The following is a 19,863-nucleotide window of genomic DNA, read 5'->3' as shown; positions in this document are numbered from 1 at the left end:
CTCCCAGCTTTCATGTACAGAAATACTCGCCTGACCAGAGCAATTTTGATTAAACTAGGAGAATACCTACTAAGAGATCATCATCTTAACTGTCCCTCCTCCTCTCTCAGATTACTCCCTCCAGCTGCACCAACCAAAGAACCCTCCAGCTCACTCGAGCAGGGAAATCCCTTCATGGTTAGGCATATAAAACCTCGTACTGAAGCATCAGGTCCACTTATATCCTCCATACCTACTATTGAGTAGATTCCTATTACTTCCTCCAAAATCTCCTACGCTAGAGGTAAGGAGCCTGCATCTTCTACACATGTTCGTTTTTATTCTACACTCAATATGATGAGACCCGACCTCCTTATCCCTATGTTTCGTACTATTCCTTCAGTCGTTTCTACTTTCGAGATGGCACCAGACGTCCCTATGACTTCACTGCCCCTTCTTCAGACTTTTACTTCTTCTCCAACTAGGCCACATGCTAAGAGAGCACCTTGTAAGAGATCAGCTATTTCTATACCCACCAAAACACCCATTGAGCAAGATCCCATGTTGATCAGTCATACACCCCCTGATCCACCTTCTCAGGTTCTCCCGCCAGCACCTAAACTTCTTCTTACTTCTTCCCCAAGGCCCCCAACTTCTACCAATTCCTCCCTCCTTTTTAAATAAATCCATGGGCTACCATCCCAATTAGGACAAACATCTACTCCTCCCTCATATGGGCTACTCCAGCTAAAAGGTTCCTTAGCTGAGTCATGACTACACTCACAAACACACATGAAAAGGAATACAATCTCTAAACGTGCTGATGACCACAACTGTTAAGCTATTGCAATAAGTTTCTGATTAAATTTCCTTGGTTTATGGCTACAAAGTGTAATTATATTGTTACCTTACCCAATTCTATGCCTCAAGCTTACACTTAGGCCGACTAGTTGTGGATCTAAAAAGAATCAACAGAGTTCTGAAAGATAAAGTGGAGGAATTACAAACCACTCCCAACCTTCCTAATGATGAACTCACTCAATTACAAGGAAAAGTGAATTCACAAGCTGAGCTCATTGCTAGGCTAGAGAAGGCTTTACAAGATTATCGTCACTTGCTACAATCCCGAGAAGAAGAAATGAAAAACTTGGAGCTCCAATTACAACGAAGTGAGTCCCAACTTCAAGAGAGAAAGCTCTAAAAGACAAAGCTCTTTTAGATTTATCTTATAAAACTATTCTTTTGGAAAGGCTAGAGTTATCTCAGGGCTCCGAATCTCTTGAATTAGCCTCGAAAAACTTTACATACCAAAGCTGAATCAGAAACTGAGTTCAAAAGAAGTCATGGATCTGTATCCGTTTTTGAAGGGCCAAACAACATTATAAGTTCTCTGGTCACTAGTACTCAAGTAGATGAATTATATGACTTAATTGTATACTTGTTGAGAAAATTAGCTAAGTCTAATATCTGGGTCAAGTCACTCTAAAAGGAGATTGAATCCCTTAAAGAGGAGACTAACCCAAGTCCTCTGACTAAAAACCAGTTCAAAGTAGAAATTCAACCCAAGTCCAACAACTTGAGGAAGAAAATTCTAATTTGAAAACTCAAGTCAAAGGACTTAAGGACATGTTGGAATGATTTACTTTGGATTTCAAGAACCTTGATCTGATTCTTGGAAAACAAAGGGTTGTATACAACCGAATTGGACTCGGATACAAGGCTAGACATCGATTCAAATCTTACTTATCTTTAGTGAATCGATCAACTAAGAACCTAGTTCAAGCATGGGTCCTTAAGTCTAATCTGACTAATCAAGTTGGACTTGATTAATATTGGATTCCTAAAGTTAAATCCATTATCTTAATAGACTTTATTGATGCTATAATCCAGGAGGAGCCAATAAAAAGACTATTTTCATTATTAAATAGACTTATTTGATGCTTGATTTACTGCTTTTTCCTTATACATGCTTAGATTAGGATATATAAGGACTTAGGCCTAATTGACACTTATTTAGTTAGAACAATGTTTCTCAAAAAAAAATTAAACATTTAATTTCTTTAAAAGGTTTTGTCTAGAAGTAGTTATTGTTCTATCCAAGAAGGCTTAGTGTCTCGTCACAGCTTGGAAGTTAATTATTGAAATGAATGTTTAATTGACTAACTATTAAATCTTAGTCTAACTCATGTGTACATGAATCCTTATATTTGAATCTAAATTGAAGATAAAATTAATCATCTTACAAAATAGATAAGGTTCCCTAATTGACAATCTCGAAAAGGATGAGATGGATTTATATTTAAATTAGTTAATTAAAGCTTAAACCTAAATTAATATTTAAAACAAAGAAAATATAAATATCAAAATTCAAATTTAATTATTCAAACTTAAATTTTCTTATCCAAACTTAAATTTTCTTATTCAAACTTAAATTATTAAATTCAAATTTAATTATTCAAACTTAAATTGTTAAACTCATTATCAAATTCAAATTTAATTATTCAAACTTAAATTTTCTTATTCAAACTTCAATTTTCATATTTAAGTTTAATTATATTTTCAAAATTTAAATTTAAATATTTCAAAATTAAAACTTAATTATTTTATAATTCAAATTTAGACTTAAATTTTTTCCAAAAATTCAAACTTAAAATCAACTTCAAAATCGAAATTAGCTTAACTCCATCTCATACAAACTCATAAACTTAACTTGTTTGATAACTTAGAAAGGGTGAGATGGAAAATAAAAAAAAAATGATTATTTTAAATATGTTCTTAATTTTTTGTGCTTGGACTCTAGGATTCTCAAACTTAAATAAGTTACCTAAATGTTTTTGTGCATTAATCAAGGGGGAGAAAAAGGGAGTTAAGTTAAATATTTTTATTTTCAAATGCCATAGTATTTTTCAAAAGGAATTTAAGTTTTTCTTTGGTTCAATTATTTTTTGAAAGTTTAACCATTTTTGAAAAATAACCTTAATTTTTTTTAAAAGACAAGTTTAAATAGTTTTTTGGAAAATAAATTTTTGAAAAAGTTTTTTTCTAAGTTCTTATGAAATCTTTTTCAAAAAGCTTAAATAAGTTTTTTTAGTAATCTTTTACTTAACTAAGTTTTTCAAAAAGCTAAGTGCTTAGTTTGCTTGAAATTCTTTAAAAGCTAATTACTTGACAAAGTGTTTTTCAAATCTAAGATTTTAGCTAAGTTTTTAAAGAAAAAGCTATTTTTTTCTTTAAATATTTTAAGTATACTTTCAAAGAAACTAAATCTTTCAAAAGATATCTTTCAAAAATAAAATATTTTTAAAAGTCAAGTTCTTTTTCAAGACTTTTACAAAAATACTAAGTATTTTCAAAACATAGTCTATTTGAAATTATTTTTAACTCTCCCTTTTCAAAAGCTTTTCAAAGCAAAATTCTACTATTAAAATTTGTTTCAAAGTATTTAAAAAAAACTAAAATGTTTTATTTTGAAATTATGTGTTTTCCTCCCTAAATTATTTTTGATATATGTGAACAGGGGAGAGAATATTCAAAAGTTAATGAGGAGAGAGAAAGTTAAGGGACTAATGGGGAGCTAACAAGTTAATTATTTTATTTATGAATGAATCTATTAACTTTTGCTATATGTTGCTATATAATTTACTTAACTTTTGAATCAAGTTACCATAATACAAAAGGGGGAGATTATTTGTGTAAGGAGCACCAGACGATCGAACTTGAATTTTGATAATGACAAAGAGTCAAAAGTTAAGATGTCTTGTGATCTAACAAGTGTGACTGAGCTTACAGAAAAGCCCTAAGTGTTCTTCGATAAAAGTACTCATAGTAGATTCTAGGCAGGTAGAAACCCTAGGGGGAGGTAACTCTAGGTCCTAGGAGAGATAACCCTAGGTTATAGAAAGTCCTAGTTGTGGTTAGACAATGAAGTCCTAATCCAAGGGATTGGGCAAAGTATTGGCGAGTCAAGGATGTTGGGCGAAATCCTAAAGTCAAGGACTCTAGGTAAAAATCCTAGGCATCATGGACACCATGTGGAAGACTAGACGGGTCAAGATCAGACGTTCAACATGAAGTCCTGACATTTTGGACACTTAGCAAAAGTCCAAACAATCTGGAGGACCAGTCTGGCACAAGATAAACTCTTCTGAGAGGAGTAGGTGAGGATGCGCTCTCCAAAGAGGGAACAGTAGGCGTCAATCCGACCTAGAGTTTCAGCAAAACTCAAAGTTAAGATCAGATAGTTCGGAGGCTATCAAAGTTACTTTTTATATATTGCTTGCCTATTATTCTAACTTTGTTTTAATGGAAACTAAAAAATTTACAAGTTCGGATTTTGCCTTATTCGGTCGACAAAACGTCCGGATCGCTCTACCGAACCCCTAAGCAAACAAATCAAATTCCAGCTCAAAGTGAAGTTTCAAACAAGGGATCGGTAGATCGAACCTCGAGTTTAGTCAATCGAATAGTGGATAAGCAGTGACTTGATCGGACCAAGTTGATCATACCAGATAAGCCAGTGAGGATAATAGGATCGGTCGATCGAACGACGAGAACAGTCAACCGAACGATGGGATCGGTCGACTGAACGAAGGCTTTATCCGAAGCGACAACATATAGACGGGAAACTGGATAGATGCAGAAGGTTTGGTTGACTGATAGGGAAGATTAGTCGACCAATCAGCGTCGAGTTAAACCTGATCCCGAGATCAGTGGATTTGGATTAGACTCAACTTGGCTATAAAAGGAGGCCTCGACCAATCACTTCAATTAACAACATTCAGAACATCTATTGCTCTTGCGTGCTGCTCCAAAGACAAGTCTACGAAGCTATAACGTAACCCTGACGACTGAAAGCATGCCTCTCCAAATTCTAGAGTCGTCGGTATAATTGTTCATTGTATTTTAATTACATTATCATTGTACTTCATCTCTGTACTTAAATTTCTGAAACTATAGTGATTGCCGAACGAAAGTACTCTCAAGTGCGGGACTTAGAGTAGGAGTCACCACAGGCTCTGAACTAAATAAATCTTGGTGTTTACGATTGCTTGTCGTTTCTTTATTTCTGCTATGCATTCTATGTTTTGTGAAAACATGAAAAATCCAACAGTGCTATTCACTCCTCCTCCCCTCTAGCACGTCTTGATCCTACACTAGAATGTTGAAGGCAATTGGAGGAAGGGGTTCAGTCAATGAAAGTTTGGCTAAGATCAAATGGGTTTTCGGTAATGTGATGTGAAATTTTAGATAGCATGCGGTTGACTGAGGTTGTGGAATGGTTGATGGGAGATGGACAAGGAGATAGAGCCAAGCTAGGGGAAAGGTTGTTGAGGGCATGGTGAGTAGAACAACCTTAGTGGGAAGAAATGATGTTGATGGAAACAAAGTTTAAAGTATTTTTGGACTAGGACGATGAAGATGAGTTTGAATAGAAAGATGGATTCCACAAACTTGACATGACGAAATATGTAGATTTTGACAGGATCAAGATAGAGATATACACTTTGGGTGAGGGAGTACCTAACAAACATACAAGGGATCGATTGAGACTCAAGTTTGTGACTAAAATAGGGACAAAACAATATATAACATAAACAACCAAAGCTACAAAGCTCTGTGTAGTTTGGTGGGGAGTGGAAGAGAGACTCATAAGGAGGGGAAAGAGAGTGTACATATGGACATGCGATTAATGAGATATATAGGAGTGGTAAAAGCATAATTCAAGTATGTTATCGAAAGTGAGGCATGAGTGAGGAGAGAAAGGTTGATTTCAACAATATGTCGATGTCGACATTCAAAGAGACCATTATATTCAGGCGTATGTAGGGAAGAAGTAAGATGAGAAATTCCATTAAGAGATAAAAAGTGATCTAATGCAAGTTTGATATTCTACCCCGTTATGAGAGTAAAGAGTGACAATGGAAAATTTAATGTAATTTTCTACTAGTGCCTTAAAGTGGAGAAAAACATTATAGATATAAGATTTCTTTTTAAGGGATAATACCATGTGTAACGTGTGAAATGATCAATGAAAATAATATAATATTTGAAATCATCAACAAAATAAACAAGAGAGGTCCAAACATTATAAAATATAACTTGTAAAGGGTGAGATGAAACAATTGTAGATATAGAAAAAGGAAATTTGTGACTTTTATTGCTTAGTCATGCATTGCAATGAGAGTTTTGTGGCATAGAATAAGGTAAAGAAAAGGTTGGCATAATATGTTGAAGAATAGATGATGATGTGTGTCCTAATCTAGAATGTTACTCAGACGATGTAGTCTTCATTCTGGAAAGACAATAAGAGGAGAAGGTAGTTTTGGAGAGAAGGTTGGTCACTCATAGACGCCATCTTTAATATTATCCATAAAAGGGTTGCCCCAATCCTTCACATGAAAAATAGTAGATAAGAATTCAATAGAAATGTGATTAGTATTGCAAAATTGATAGATTGAAATGAGGTTGTTTTTCATGTTAGGCACACAAAGAATGTTTTGTAAATTAAAAGTGTGAGTAGGAGTAGGAATTGTAGTATAACCGGTGTGGGTGATTTGAAGACCCGCGCCATCATTGATCATAAGTCATTAGATCCTACATAAGGAGTATGAAGCTATAGATTATTCAAGTTTGTGGTGACATGGTGTGATGCTCCATTGTCAAGCAACCATATGGGTGTTGGTTGTCTCAAGAGATGCAAAGTGTGCACGCGGTTGCCATGGTGAAGTAAGATGTGGAGTCTGTGATTGTGTTGTTGGAGCCAATGAGAGCTGAACGATGACAAGTTGAAAAAGAGAACACCATTTGGCAATATACCCTTGAGCACCACATCCTTGGCAATACCCAAGATATGGACATGGTAGAGGTCAGTCATTGCGCCGAGCATTGGATTGTTGTTTTGACTGTGAACAATGGTTGTGGAAGGATGCCAAGAGGGAGGAGGTGGTTGCTAAGATTGATTGTTGCATTGATTGAAAGGATTAGCAGTGGCTGAAAAGGGTTACGGTGATGCTTGTGATTGTTGGAGAGATGCCTCCTTGTTGATGAGCTTTTCATGAATTTCATCAAAGGAGATAGATATTTCACGAGCATTAATTGGAGCAACAATTTCTTTGTATTCCTCCCCAAGGCCATCAAGATTCTTATTAATGAGATCTTCATCATCAATAGGTTTTCCAAGAAGTGAAAGTTCGTTGGTCTGATTTTTTTATGAATTACATATACTTAGAGATCGTCTTGGATCCATTGACACAATTTTTCAATTGATCCTTGATTTGTTTGATGTTCTTACAAGATGGTTTGACATAGGTATTATCCAAAGTGGTCCAACCCTCTCGAGAGGTGGTAGTGCGGGCAAGAAGAGGTTGGATGGATAGAGATATTGCACCAAGGAGTGCATTGAAAATATGACAATCCTAGCACATCCATGTTGAGCATGTAAGATTTGCAATCAAGCTATCATTAACAGTGACAGTTGTTACGAAACTAGGATGAGAACCATCAAGAAAGCCATAGAAATCATATCCTTCTAGTAGACTTCGGATTTGAAGGCTCCGTGTGATGTAATTGGAGGCGGTCAATTTTGTGATGTTTCTAGTGTTGATAGTAACAACAGGATTATTTGGTTCTTGAGTATTTGAATGGTGGTATGAGTAGTGGAAGATGCAAAGATGCCTTTGAAAGTCATTATAATTGTAGAAAACATAAAGAGTTTTGAGAGAGGGAGAGAGACATGTCAAAGTCGTCGCTCTGATACCATATAAGATTTGAGAATAATGACTCGTATTTTTCTTTATAAAGATTAGATATATACAAGTACAAGATGAGATCGGATTAATTTTCCAATCATAGTAAATAATTAATCAAATATTTTAAATTTAATTAGTTGTCTAATCAATGAGATTTGTTGTTATCTTAAAATATTTACAAAATCAATATAGAAAACTAAATAGTTATTGATATACACAATAAATTAATTCCTCTAATAATATAGTCATCTAAAATGTTCTACTGCTCGACGTTTTTTACTTTTCCCTAGTCCATGTGCTAACTTGAGCATTAGAGTGGTCATGCCAAGTTTAATTTTTATGTCCACTCTAATCTCTTGATGTGTGTTTGTAAGAAAGTTGTGATTCCCCTTTGCCACCATGTTATCTACAACCTTTTCCACGATAGTTGTTCTTTGCTAATTCACTTGGCAGCTATGTTAGAGAGGAATAAATTAACGTCGTCTGAGAGAACGTGGAGGCATCCTTGCCATAGCCAACAAGCTTAGGTTAGTCAAAGGCCTCTGAGGTCGATAAATTTTTTTATTTATCCTAAGTGGTTCCCTTGACTCCTCATAGGAAACAAGCACGACCCTCATTGAAGGGCAAGATGGTAGCAACTCCTCCATGTTAGCCGCAACATCGCACGAAGAGCTAGTGGGAGGAGCACGACACTCCTCCAACTCAGACTTGCTCAACTTTAAGACTTTGTTCATGGAGGATTTAAACATTGTTGGAGCTGCATACAAAAGAGAATGTTCAATTAGCCATCATATAAGACAAAGATAGACAAACTCTTACTAAAGCAAGACTCAAGCTCAGCATCAATAGGGCTCAATCTAAAGTAGAAGAGAAGATCCTCCTTGAGTAGGAATTTGACATCAAACAGAAGACTGGATAGAATGTTTGTTGTTATGCGATAAGTTGGCTCAAACTTGAATTGACTCAAACTCAATGACTTTGGTAATTCCATTTATCAATTAGTTAACCATGTGAATGGAGTGGGAGGTCAAACAAATACGTAATGGGATATCCATCCCTTATTCGAAGTTGGAATCTTCCTTAAAACTATAGGAGGGTGTCTCCATGAAGTAGAAGACCCCGACCCTCATTTTCTTCGCATAAAAGAAATAATGAAAGCCTTGGGGTATGAGGGGTATTCAATACAAGCAAAATATGATAACTATTCTGCAGAGTAGTCAGAAAGAGTTGGAAGTCGGTTGCTAAACGAGAATATTGAAGTATTAGGAGACCTTGACAAAGAAAATCGAGATGGGAAATCAAAGGTCGTCTAGTATCTGACACCAAAAGAGGGTTACAAACCCATAATTGGAAGAGAAGATCAATTGAGAGGATTCGAGATTATTAAGTGGTGGTATGTAGTAATCTCAAATTGCAACCTTATTTGGTCTAAGTCACCTTTGTTAATGTCTGATATCATGAACTCATACTAGAAAGTGGAGGTTGCAGAGGTCATGGTTAATCTTAGAGATAAAGGAGATGGGAAGCGATGTGATAAGAACACGAAAACAAAACAAGAGACAAAGCCTTACATTATAAATTACTGAAGAAACAAAGGGATGGCTAGAGTGCAAAGAAGACGAAGGCAAAGAAAATGATGACATTTTTCTGTTGCTAGCCCTAATATAGTCAGGGATCAAAATTTTAACTGTCAGATCTGGGAGATGAAAAGGAGGGCTATCATTCTGAGCCGTTGGATCATATGATCGAATCCATGAACTCTCAACAATCATCTCGAACCGATCACCTGGCAAGGTCCTGACACGTGGTGACCATCAACTTGTTAGTATTAATTACAAGATAAGATGCGCCAATCATTATCCGGATATGTCATCACACATATCGCCCACATTAATGGTGTCTGACTTGTAGATTCCCGAAGCATACAATGGTACTGTGGTAAGGTTACTTGTCCATGCCAACACTAAATTTCGAGTGGGAAGTCTGACCTAAAACACAACAGTCTAGTCAGTCAGACTCAGGTCTCCTTTGACTAGACTTAGGAGGAAGCTCAAGCTGCTTGATGGTAAGAAAATTTAAAAAATTATTTAAAACTAATAAATTTAATCAAGTGCAAGATAAAAGAAGAAGAAGAAAGATAAAATGCTACCACTGCAATGAAGAAGGACATATAAAAGACAATTGTCCTAAATTGAAGAGCAAGGACAAGAACAAGGACAAAAGACCAGTCTAGACAAAGCATCAAAATCTAAAGGCGACATGGGACAAAACGTTGTCCGAATCGAAGATCAAAGGCATCGTCGGACTTTCGCTAGTGGAAAGTCACCAAGAAGGTGAAGATGAAGCAAGCTCATCCTCAATAAGCATCAAGAGCATCGATGAAGGGGGAGCATCGTCAGAGGAAAGCAATACTCACTACAAGAAAATCTGCATTCAACAACACTCAAACGACAACGGTTTTATACCAAATCGTTGTCTTTTTACCTTTTAACAACGGTTTTAACAAAAACCGTTGTCTTTTAGCAATTTTTTTGGCCTACGACAACGGTTTTTAAAAACCGTTGTCTATTTATGTTTTTTTGGGGCTACGACAACGGTTTTTAAAGGCTACGACAACAGTTTTTGAAAAATGTTGTCTATGTGCGCTTTTTTTGGGATTACGATAACGGTTTTTGAAAATCGTTGTCTATTAAGTGTTATTGAATAGCGTTGTTTTTCTTCTTTCGCCGCTTTTTCCCCTTCGCAATTTTTTACCGCTGCTGCGTTTTGTCTTTCCCTCTCTCTGAAATTTTTTGCCGCTGCATTCTGCCCCTTTACCTTCTCGATCCCTAAAACCTCTCACTTGCTCTCTCGTTTTCTATGGTGATGGTGAGCGCGCAGCTGTGGGATTGGAATAGAATGGAAGGCTTAGAGGTTTTCAATGTGTGGCGATCTTTGTCGACGCATCCTAAACCTCATCGCATACCTCTGATCTGCAGCCACGGATTGTACCAACCGCGACCTCGACGACCTTGGAGCACTGCTAAGATCAAGCAGCACTTCTGTTTTATTCCTCTCTCGACTCGATCGCTCCTTTGTCCATCGCACGCTTTCATATTCTTTGCTTTTTCCTTTTCTTCTACAGATCATTTGAAGATGGAGGGCGATCTCCTTTCCATGGCTTCCACTCAGCGCTTGAAGTTATTCCAGGGAAGCCAGGCTTTTCCCTCCAACCTCCACCTCCATCTTCTGTCAAAACTAGGCATTCTGCGAAATTTAGGAGATAAAGAAAGCTGGTAAGCGAAATGAGTTCTTGGTGGAAGGGTAACTATCCTACAGCCAGGTCCAATGGTGACTCTTCGAGGAGGAATTCGACGACCACTGAGGAACAGAAGCAGACGAGAAGGACAAACACGTTCTACGGACCTTTGGAATCACATTGGCATTTTCCGGAGCCCGAGAAGAAGAAGCCCCCTTTGACTTCAAAATTGACCTTCAGGTCCTTGTAGAAATCGCTCACTAAGGTCAGCAAAAGCAATGCATTTCCAACGATGTTCCAAGGCGTCCACGATCCGAATGAGGAGAAAGTGGTGAAGTCGTTGAGGGACACACTACTATCGAAGGGTCAGCTACCTGAGAAGTATGATGACTACCATACACTTCTCCGGTATGGCTAGAATACATTTGTTAAGTAGCTGGAAGAAATTTCTCTTTTTGAATCCTTCTTATTATTATATTGATCATACATGTCCTAGTTCTATATCGTGTGAAAGAATTTTACTATTGATGCTATAGCTTTCTATTCTTCTCTGCAGATTTTTGTGATTGCGGAACTTCAACATGTCTAAGGCAGAGATCATGTTTGTTAATATGCTCAAGTGGAGAGATAGTTCTGGTGTTTTTCTTATTGCAAAAGTAATATATTCCTGACATGTTTTTCTCCCTATGGGTTACTATGTGGGCATTTCAATTCAACACCTCACGACTTTTACTGACTTTGACACAAATATGATGAAACAAATAACAATTTTCATCCAATTTCTACAATAATATTTCTGCCGAGATCTTTTTCCTTGCAAACATTAAATCAAATGACAGATTAAAAAAATGTCTTTTAAATGCTGGTTTTTTCTAAATAATGCTTTCATTTTTTTCAAACATAACCATGATGATCCATGTGAATATACATTCCTTTGCAGGTTTTGGATTCTTTATAGGGCCAAGCAAGATGGACCAGTAGTCTTGGTAAATTACCTTACTATGAATATCATCCTATACCTTGGTCATCTCAATATAACTGTTGTACAAACACCTATTCAGGGTTGGCGTCATCCTTGGGAAGGGCATGGAGATCACTCACATGATCATGTGCCTGAAGACAAGGTATTATAGTACAAGCATGCCTTAATTCATCTACAATTTCCCTTTTGTTTGTGTATGTATAAGATGCTTCCAAAGCTTCAATATGATTATTGTTGACAACAGGTGCTTATTCATGAATAAGCTCCAAGCAGATTCAATTTCCCTATAAGATGTATGTTTGGATTCATGGTATAGACTAAAAGATTATTGTTGTGGCACCTTTACCTTAGAAGTGCTAACAAGCTCAATGCACATGATGAATCTCTTTGCTATCCTTTCAAACTGCTATTTCTAGCTTCAATATGCATTGACATTGACCTGTTATGCTTGGATATCTTCTAGGTGTAGATGTTAGAACATCCAAGATATGCGAACTTGGAATATTGAATTATAGAGATAAGCGAGTGCTTTGGATTGCCCTCCACCAGCTTGAAGTAATTGAGACCCACAGCGGGTATGGTTCTCATCACACATCTTTCCTGTAATGAATTAAGATTATCTACTACATTTTTGACCTGGCTCTGATCCATTGGATCTATATAACTATGTTGTAAGATTTCACAGTAGAACGAGAGACACGTGAGAAGGTGATTTCTTTGACTCATTTAATTAGATCTAGTCCTTTATTTGCTAATACTTCCCCATACTGATTTTTTTTTTAAGCATGTTAGAATTGTCAAGAATTTCTAATTATATCTGTGTGCTACCTTTCTCATAGTTTATTGCAATGTGTGATAACTATTAGATGTTGCTATTCTTTCTCTCCATTATGTAGTCCTTTGATTAATATTTGCCAATTTTCCATAGTTTTTCACTTTAAGATCTTTCAAGCATCTAGTGACAAGTGCAAATTGGTTAGCATCTAGTGACATCCTTGTGTTGACTTTAGAGATTAAAAATTGATGTAATTAGCATGTTTTTCTGGTGCTATAATCCAATGATATAATTTATTCTTCCAATGCGAGTAAACATTGTCAGATTCTTTTATACTCCTTTATGTATTAGATTTCTTATGATTATTTCTTATTGCCTTCTCATTTTTCTAATCGTAGAGATCGAGCAAATCAAAGAAATACTTGCAATGCTGAATGGAAAGGTTAGTTTGCATCTAGTTTAGCTTTTTCCCTCTTAATGGAATATTCTTGAGATAGAAATGAGTGCAAAATAAGTCTGTTAATATCTTAGTTGTCTTGGAAGAAGTCTATTGTGTCACTTGTGCTGGGCTACTGTATAATTTACTTAATTCTATATTTTTCCTTATGCTTGACGTTATAATTGTTCCTCTTTGAAAGTGCCCTTAATCTTAGTCCTTAATCTCCTATTGACTTTATTCACAGATTATTAGTCTTGATGAAACACATACCTCTTGGGCGCTTGACAGATAAGTGGATTAGAAGTCTTTGTTTTCTTAAACACACTAATGGTTTTATTTTGTTTCTAGAAACTTAATGGCGAAACAAGATCTGTCAGAGCTTAGTTAGCTTAGTTTATGCAATGCTACAATAGATTTATCCGAGAATCCCTTGATCTCTCCTTTAAGATAATAATTGTTGATTAAGAATCACCCACTAGTGGGAATTACATGAAGCCCTTGATCAAGTTGTATTCGCTATTGCTTGAATAAGTTGATTAAAGTTGCAAGTTGAGCCTGCACTTTCACTAAGACTAGAAATTTTATCCTTTAATCAAGTAGTAGTTTCTTGATGGAGTTTATTTAGCATATGAAACTCATTTAAGATTTATGTTTGTTGTTCAATACTTTTTTTGACCTCATACTTGTTATAATTTTTGGTTTATAATGCATTGGACCTTAATGTAAAAAGGCAGATTGTCTACCTTATGGCTCCATTTGTGATAGACGAAACTTTACAAACACCAGCAGATGTTGTGAAAGGCACATCCTTATAACAGGCAACCACTCTTTATTAGACTGCAAATCAACCTGCAGCTTCTCCCAAACTTTGCTCTTGGCGTTTAAGACGCTGTTTGGTTCGCCTGAGTATCCCAGAAAGGTCACTCGTTCACCAACCTTGGCTGATGATGGTGGATCAACTAACTCAACCTGGAAACAAAATGAATTCATTAGTCGTTCTTGATGAATGATCACATGTAAAGATGATAATTTCCCAGGTAAACCAACCAATATTATAATACTAAAAAAACTAACAGGTTAGTAAAAGCAAAGACTTGTAAGAATGGAGGCAGAGTTAACGACTTAACTTTGTGTGGTCATCGTTTGATGCAGCCAAGACCATTGCTTGTGACTTAATGCCCCTCATGGTTGCAGGCTTCAAGTTACAAAGGACACAAACCTTCCGATTCTGCACTAGTGATTTAGAGAACATAGGAAATTCACATCCAAATGGAAGAAAATTTGAAAAGGGAAGCAAAATAAACCTGCATTTCCTCAAGAGGAATATATTTCACGAGGCCACTAACAACTGTTCGAGGGGATTCTTCACCGACATCAATTTCTTCAACATAGAGTGAATATACAGTCATGATCCTAATAAGTCAGAACAACACTTGTAAATGATTCCTCTTTAGTTTGGTTCTGTAATTAAGTGTTTTAACTGTTGTAACAGGCTTCTCTGCCCGAAGGAGATTATTTAGTGAGCTTCAACTTTCTTGGATTAACAATCCTCTGATTGCAAACCAAGTAATCTTTTTTGCCTCTTATTTAAAATCAGTCTCTTATTTCTTTTTATGCAAGTGTCTATTCTAATTGAGCTATAAGATCGAAAAAGGGGATTTTGTTTATTTTTATTGTGCATGTAAAATATCGGAAAATAGGCGAATATGAATAAAGGAATTTTTCGAAATTTTTCGAAATTTTTCGGGAATTTTTCGGAGTTCGTATGGACGAGTTAACGGGGATAAAAACGGAGCCCGGGAAAGCCTGTTTAGGCTACCCATTTAAGTGAGGAAAAGTTGATTTTTATTTATTTACTTTTCCTTTCTTATTTCTTTTCTCCCTCATTTTTTTTTATTTCCCCGCGTGCCATTCTTCTTCTCCTTCGCCGAATTCTCCCGAGCCCTAACCGGCGCCGAGCAGTTCCTTCTCCCTCTCTTCATTTCTTCTGCGACGCCGACGCCATTTTTCCCCTCTTCTATACTTCTCCCTCGCCGAGCCTTTCCTTCTTCCCCACCGAATTTGTGCCCTAGCCGTCAGTCACCCGAGCCTAACACCGCCGGGAGCCACCCCTTCTATAGCCGTCACCTGTGCCCTAGCGCCGGCAGCCGGCCTTTCCTTCTCCTCTTCTTTGAACGTCGGCCACCAGGTCCACCGAGCTCTAGCCGCGTCGCCGTCACTCCAACCCGACGCCGAGTCCTAGGTGCCGACGCTCTCTCCGATCTACTCACATCAGAGCCGAGCTCTCCTCACAGTCGCCGTCCCTCTGCCCTAGCCTCTACTTCCGACGCCGGTAAGGGCTCTGCCGTGGACACCACTTGGGATCCGTATGCAGTCGTCGCCCCTCCGCTCAGGTTTACTGCCTCCAAAGCCCTTGCTGGAAACAACACCGATGCCCTAACTCCTTCGTTCTCTATTCCAGTGAGTTACTGGATGAAGGTAAGGATCAGGATGAAATTTTAGTTGTGCACTAGTAGTTGATTGGGTAGTTGATGCATTCGTAGTGTGATTTCTTTGGATTTGATTGTTGGAAGACAGTGACCTAGTTGGTTCCGGCTATCACAGCATCAAGAGTTTGTTGCTGTCTCTGCTTGATTCCGGCCATCACTCCCCTGTCAACAGATTGACACACCTGAGGTAAGGTTAGATTGTAAGATGAGTTGTTGTTTGATTTGTGATTCCCAACTATTCGTCTCAATATGATATGATCAGTGGGAAGTATTTCAACAGGGAGTTTGTGTTCTGTGGGCTTACTTGGTTCTAGCAGAAAATTCCAACCAGCAGCACCCCTTGTTCCAGAAATCAACAAGGCTGAGGAATAAGGTAAGGAGTTAAGCATTTTATACATGCTATGGATCATGGTTTGATTCAATTATGTTAGATAGTTGTTCATGAGTAGATGGATTTAGGTTTATGTGTTGATTAGGGTTTTTGCTCTAATTTAGGGTTGGAGAGTTTATTTAACTAATTATAAGAAATTTAGTTAAGTAAATTATATTTATTGGTATTACAGGACTTTGACGCGAGACGAGCATCTTGACGTCGTATTTGGATCAGATTTGGAATATCCTATTGGAGGCGGGTACTTTTGACTTTTTGTCTTTGATATGCTTAGTAATGAAATTAACATGTTGCATTAATTGTGTTTCTTATCTGTTTCGGTTAATCACTACCCAAATCTTGGTATATGCTTGATTGATTGATTGGTTTTGCATCTCATGTATACTTTACCTGTTTATACATGCTTATAGGGGTAGTGATATACCATGCTTGACCATGTTCAGGACCTAGGTTTTATACCTTCTGTGTACCTTTGGATTGTTTTGATTCATTGACCTATGATGCACTTTTATATACATGTGGATTAGGTCAGGATATTTTGTGGTTAGTGTCATGCACCATTTGCATGATTACATGCTGTGCGATAGTCCGCTCCATTATTGTTGAGCACATCGCCAGTTACATGGATCTGCACACACCACCACTCATGGGTTAGTGGTCGATTCAGGCTGAGTGTGTTGCAGCAGGGACTCTGTTAGGCACCGTTGGTCCGCTCATGGGTAGTGTGACACAACGTGTTATCCGGCAGGGATTCCTCCCCGTCATCGTGTACCGGGAGATGAGAGCATTGCGCTCCCCCATTTATGATTTGGGGTAGGAGGATAGGTGTACTCCGACAGCATCCCGTCCACTCGGTCACTCATCAGGAGTAGTGACGACAGAGTGCACGGTTGTCACAGCCCTACCCACTCGGCCTCACTATTGTGTGTGAGATGATCGACTGGCGTCAGGGGTGACCAGGACGCATCATTGGCATCATATGCATGATGCATTTATTGCTTGTGTTTGTGCTTGCTGCATTTATATGCTGCATATTGTTTGGATACCTATGTTTGACATGCATACAGGATTCCTATACCACTCAGACTGTTTGTCCTTATACTCAGGTCCTGGTTAGTACAGTTCCTCTCTTGTTTACTTCAGATGCATATTTTTATCTTTCTTATATCAGGAGACTGTACGCATGATTAGTGTTAGGTGTTATTTCTTTACTTTGCATATCAATTGTACCTGCTGAGTGTTGGACTCACCCCGCCTCCATTGTTGTTATTTTTCAGGTTAATGCTGTCAGGAGAGAGTTCCAGTTGCTAGTCCCCTGCAGATCTCAAGCTGTATTTATCTTTTGGGTTTCTTATTTAGACTGTGTTAGACTTATTCTATTTGAGGATTTGGATATTGTATGGATTCATATGGTCGATGGATTTTTGTATGGTTTGGATTTGTTCTACTACATGCCTGCCTGGACGGCAGAAAAGGTAAGTTAATCTTATCGTCGGATTTGAGATTTACGAGTGTAGTTGAGTAGGGTTGTTTTTGAATCATATGTTCATTGTTACAGTGTGTTTATTATTAACTGCGTGTGATGGTTATATATATGTTTGTTTATTTCTGTTATTATTCCAGCCGCATGTGGCTGAGGTATGTGGTTATGTAGGAAGTTTCAGATTGTCCGCCGTACAGGGGAGATGCTGTCGAAATTTCTTCGGACAGGGACTCCTCCCGGCGTGACAGTGCAGATTATTCACCCTCCTCTAGCCAGCCGCCAAAGGACAAACACTCTACACTTAGTAATGCCCAACCATATAGAAGAAAGTCGACCTAAAGTAAGAAAATCTTGAAGTCTGATCCGATAAGTCGATACTGACCACTGATCAAAAGTACTTGGTCATAGTTACTTTATCGAGTCATTTCATCCCATACGGACAAATCAATACCAATTATGAGTGTTTTTCAAAAAGAAACAGAAACATTTCCCCCATGTATTTCTAACCCTAGCTAGCACTAAGGGCATCTTCAATGGGGTGTTAAATGAATATTATAATGCCCATTTAATACTCCCTTTCCATTGTGACAGGAGAGAGAGGGAGTGTTAAGAGGGATATACAAACGTTCATTCCTCTCTCTTTTTATTATTTAATTTATTTTCTTTCTTTTTTAAACGGTAAAAAGTATATTAAAAATTTTCAATATTATTTTTAAAAATAGTAAAATTATTTTTTATAAAGTAGATTATTATTAAAAATAATAATAATTTAAATATTTTTAAATATATTTATTTAATATGATATAATTTTAAGATGATTGAATGGATTATGAGATCCATAAATATGGGAGTTAATATTAAATAGAACCTGGATGAAAAAAAATTATATTGTTATAATAAATCTATTGTAGTGGACCCATATTTTTAATAAGATGATTAATATTATAATTAAAATGAGTCGTGGATGCTCTAACAGATGCGGCTACTTATTTCAACTCCAATTATCGAACAAATCAATCTGCATGCAATTTAAGGTAGTTCTTCATCAGAAGCATGGCACTGATCAGTCGCTCGATTATATCAGTATTTTGCAGCCTCACTGGCTGTTGCACCAGTTTGAAGACACGCCCAGCTAGCTGCATTCCTCTTCAATTCAACCTCCTTTTCCTTTCCTCGCATCTTTTCCTTCTCTTCAATGGCAGTCGAGGTAGATCCACAAAAATGGTGTTTTTACCTCGTCGCGGAAACATCTCGAGTCGGCATCCAACAGTGATGGCGTTCATCTCCGTCTGCTTGGACCACTGGTTAATTTACATTTAATGCCAATGCATCCTCACCTAACCCTCGATTAAAGAGCTAGCCCACGTAAAGGTTCTCCATCGACGCATGCACTTTGGATCTCGACAAGCATATCGTAGTTTTATCTGCGGTTTTTTAAATCCAGTGTCCCTCTCGCATTTGGTTGCCGAGTTTCTGGTTAACTAAAGCATGAGAGTGAGATAATTCATTATGGTGCGTGTGAACTTTTTTAATCCATACTTTTTATCACTGCAATCAAATGTTCAGACGTACGAAGAATAATGGGTGAGTAGCTGATTCGATCTAATTTTCATTTACTCCACGCCACTCCACTCCACTTTTTGTAACCTAGCAAATGAAATTAATCAATCAGTGAGAAAGGGAGGAGACAAGTGCATGGGAGGCATGTGGAGTAATCAATTAAATGGGTGAAAGAAATTAAGTTGCACCTCTGCATCTACTCGCCTGCCAGCCAAATAATTCTGTCTCCCTCTCTTTCTCGTGTGTCGGGTGGTAGCGCCTTAATGCGGCATTTCTTCCGACATTGCGCCTATTCCTGCATCTCGATCAGCCAAAATGGTGGTCCATTTCTTCAAATTTCCGATTAAAAAAGGTTAGTCTTATGAAAGAATTGGTTGGATTGAAGGGGCAGTCGGAGTAAAACGTGATATTGTTTGATACGGTGTGGTGTGAATAACTCTAAGGGTGCGTTTAGTTCGGGGTTATTCTTAATAACCTTGGTTATCCATCCAAGGTTATCAACAAAAATCTTGTTTGGTTTAGGTATTCGATGATTCCCAAGTAATGTTTCATTCCCGACACGTCAGCAAAAGGCTCATGCAGCCCGGAATCGGAAAACCTTAGAAAACTAAGATTTTTCTTGATTCCGGGGTTAACGAATTTTTTTTACTAAAAATACCCTCCGATAAGAAAAAACATGAAAAAAAAGAGAAAAAATGTAAAAAAAAAAAAATGTAAAAAAATAAAAAAATGTTTTAAAAAATTTAAAAATTTATTTTTTTAAAAAAATAAATAATTTT

The sequence above is a fragment of the Zingiber officinale genome, chromosome 2A (genome assembly GCF_018446385.1).
Source record: "Zingiber officinale cultivar Zhangliang chromosome 2A, Zo_v1.1, whole genome shotgun sequence".
Classification (NCBI taxonomy): domain Eukaryota; kingdom Viridiplantae; phylum Streptophyta; class Magnoliopsida; order Zingiberales; family Zingiberaceae; genus Zingiber; species Zingiber officinale.
This window is presented reverse-complemented; position numbering follows the sequence as displayed.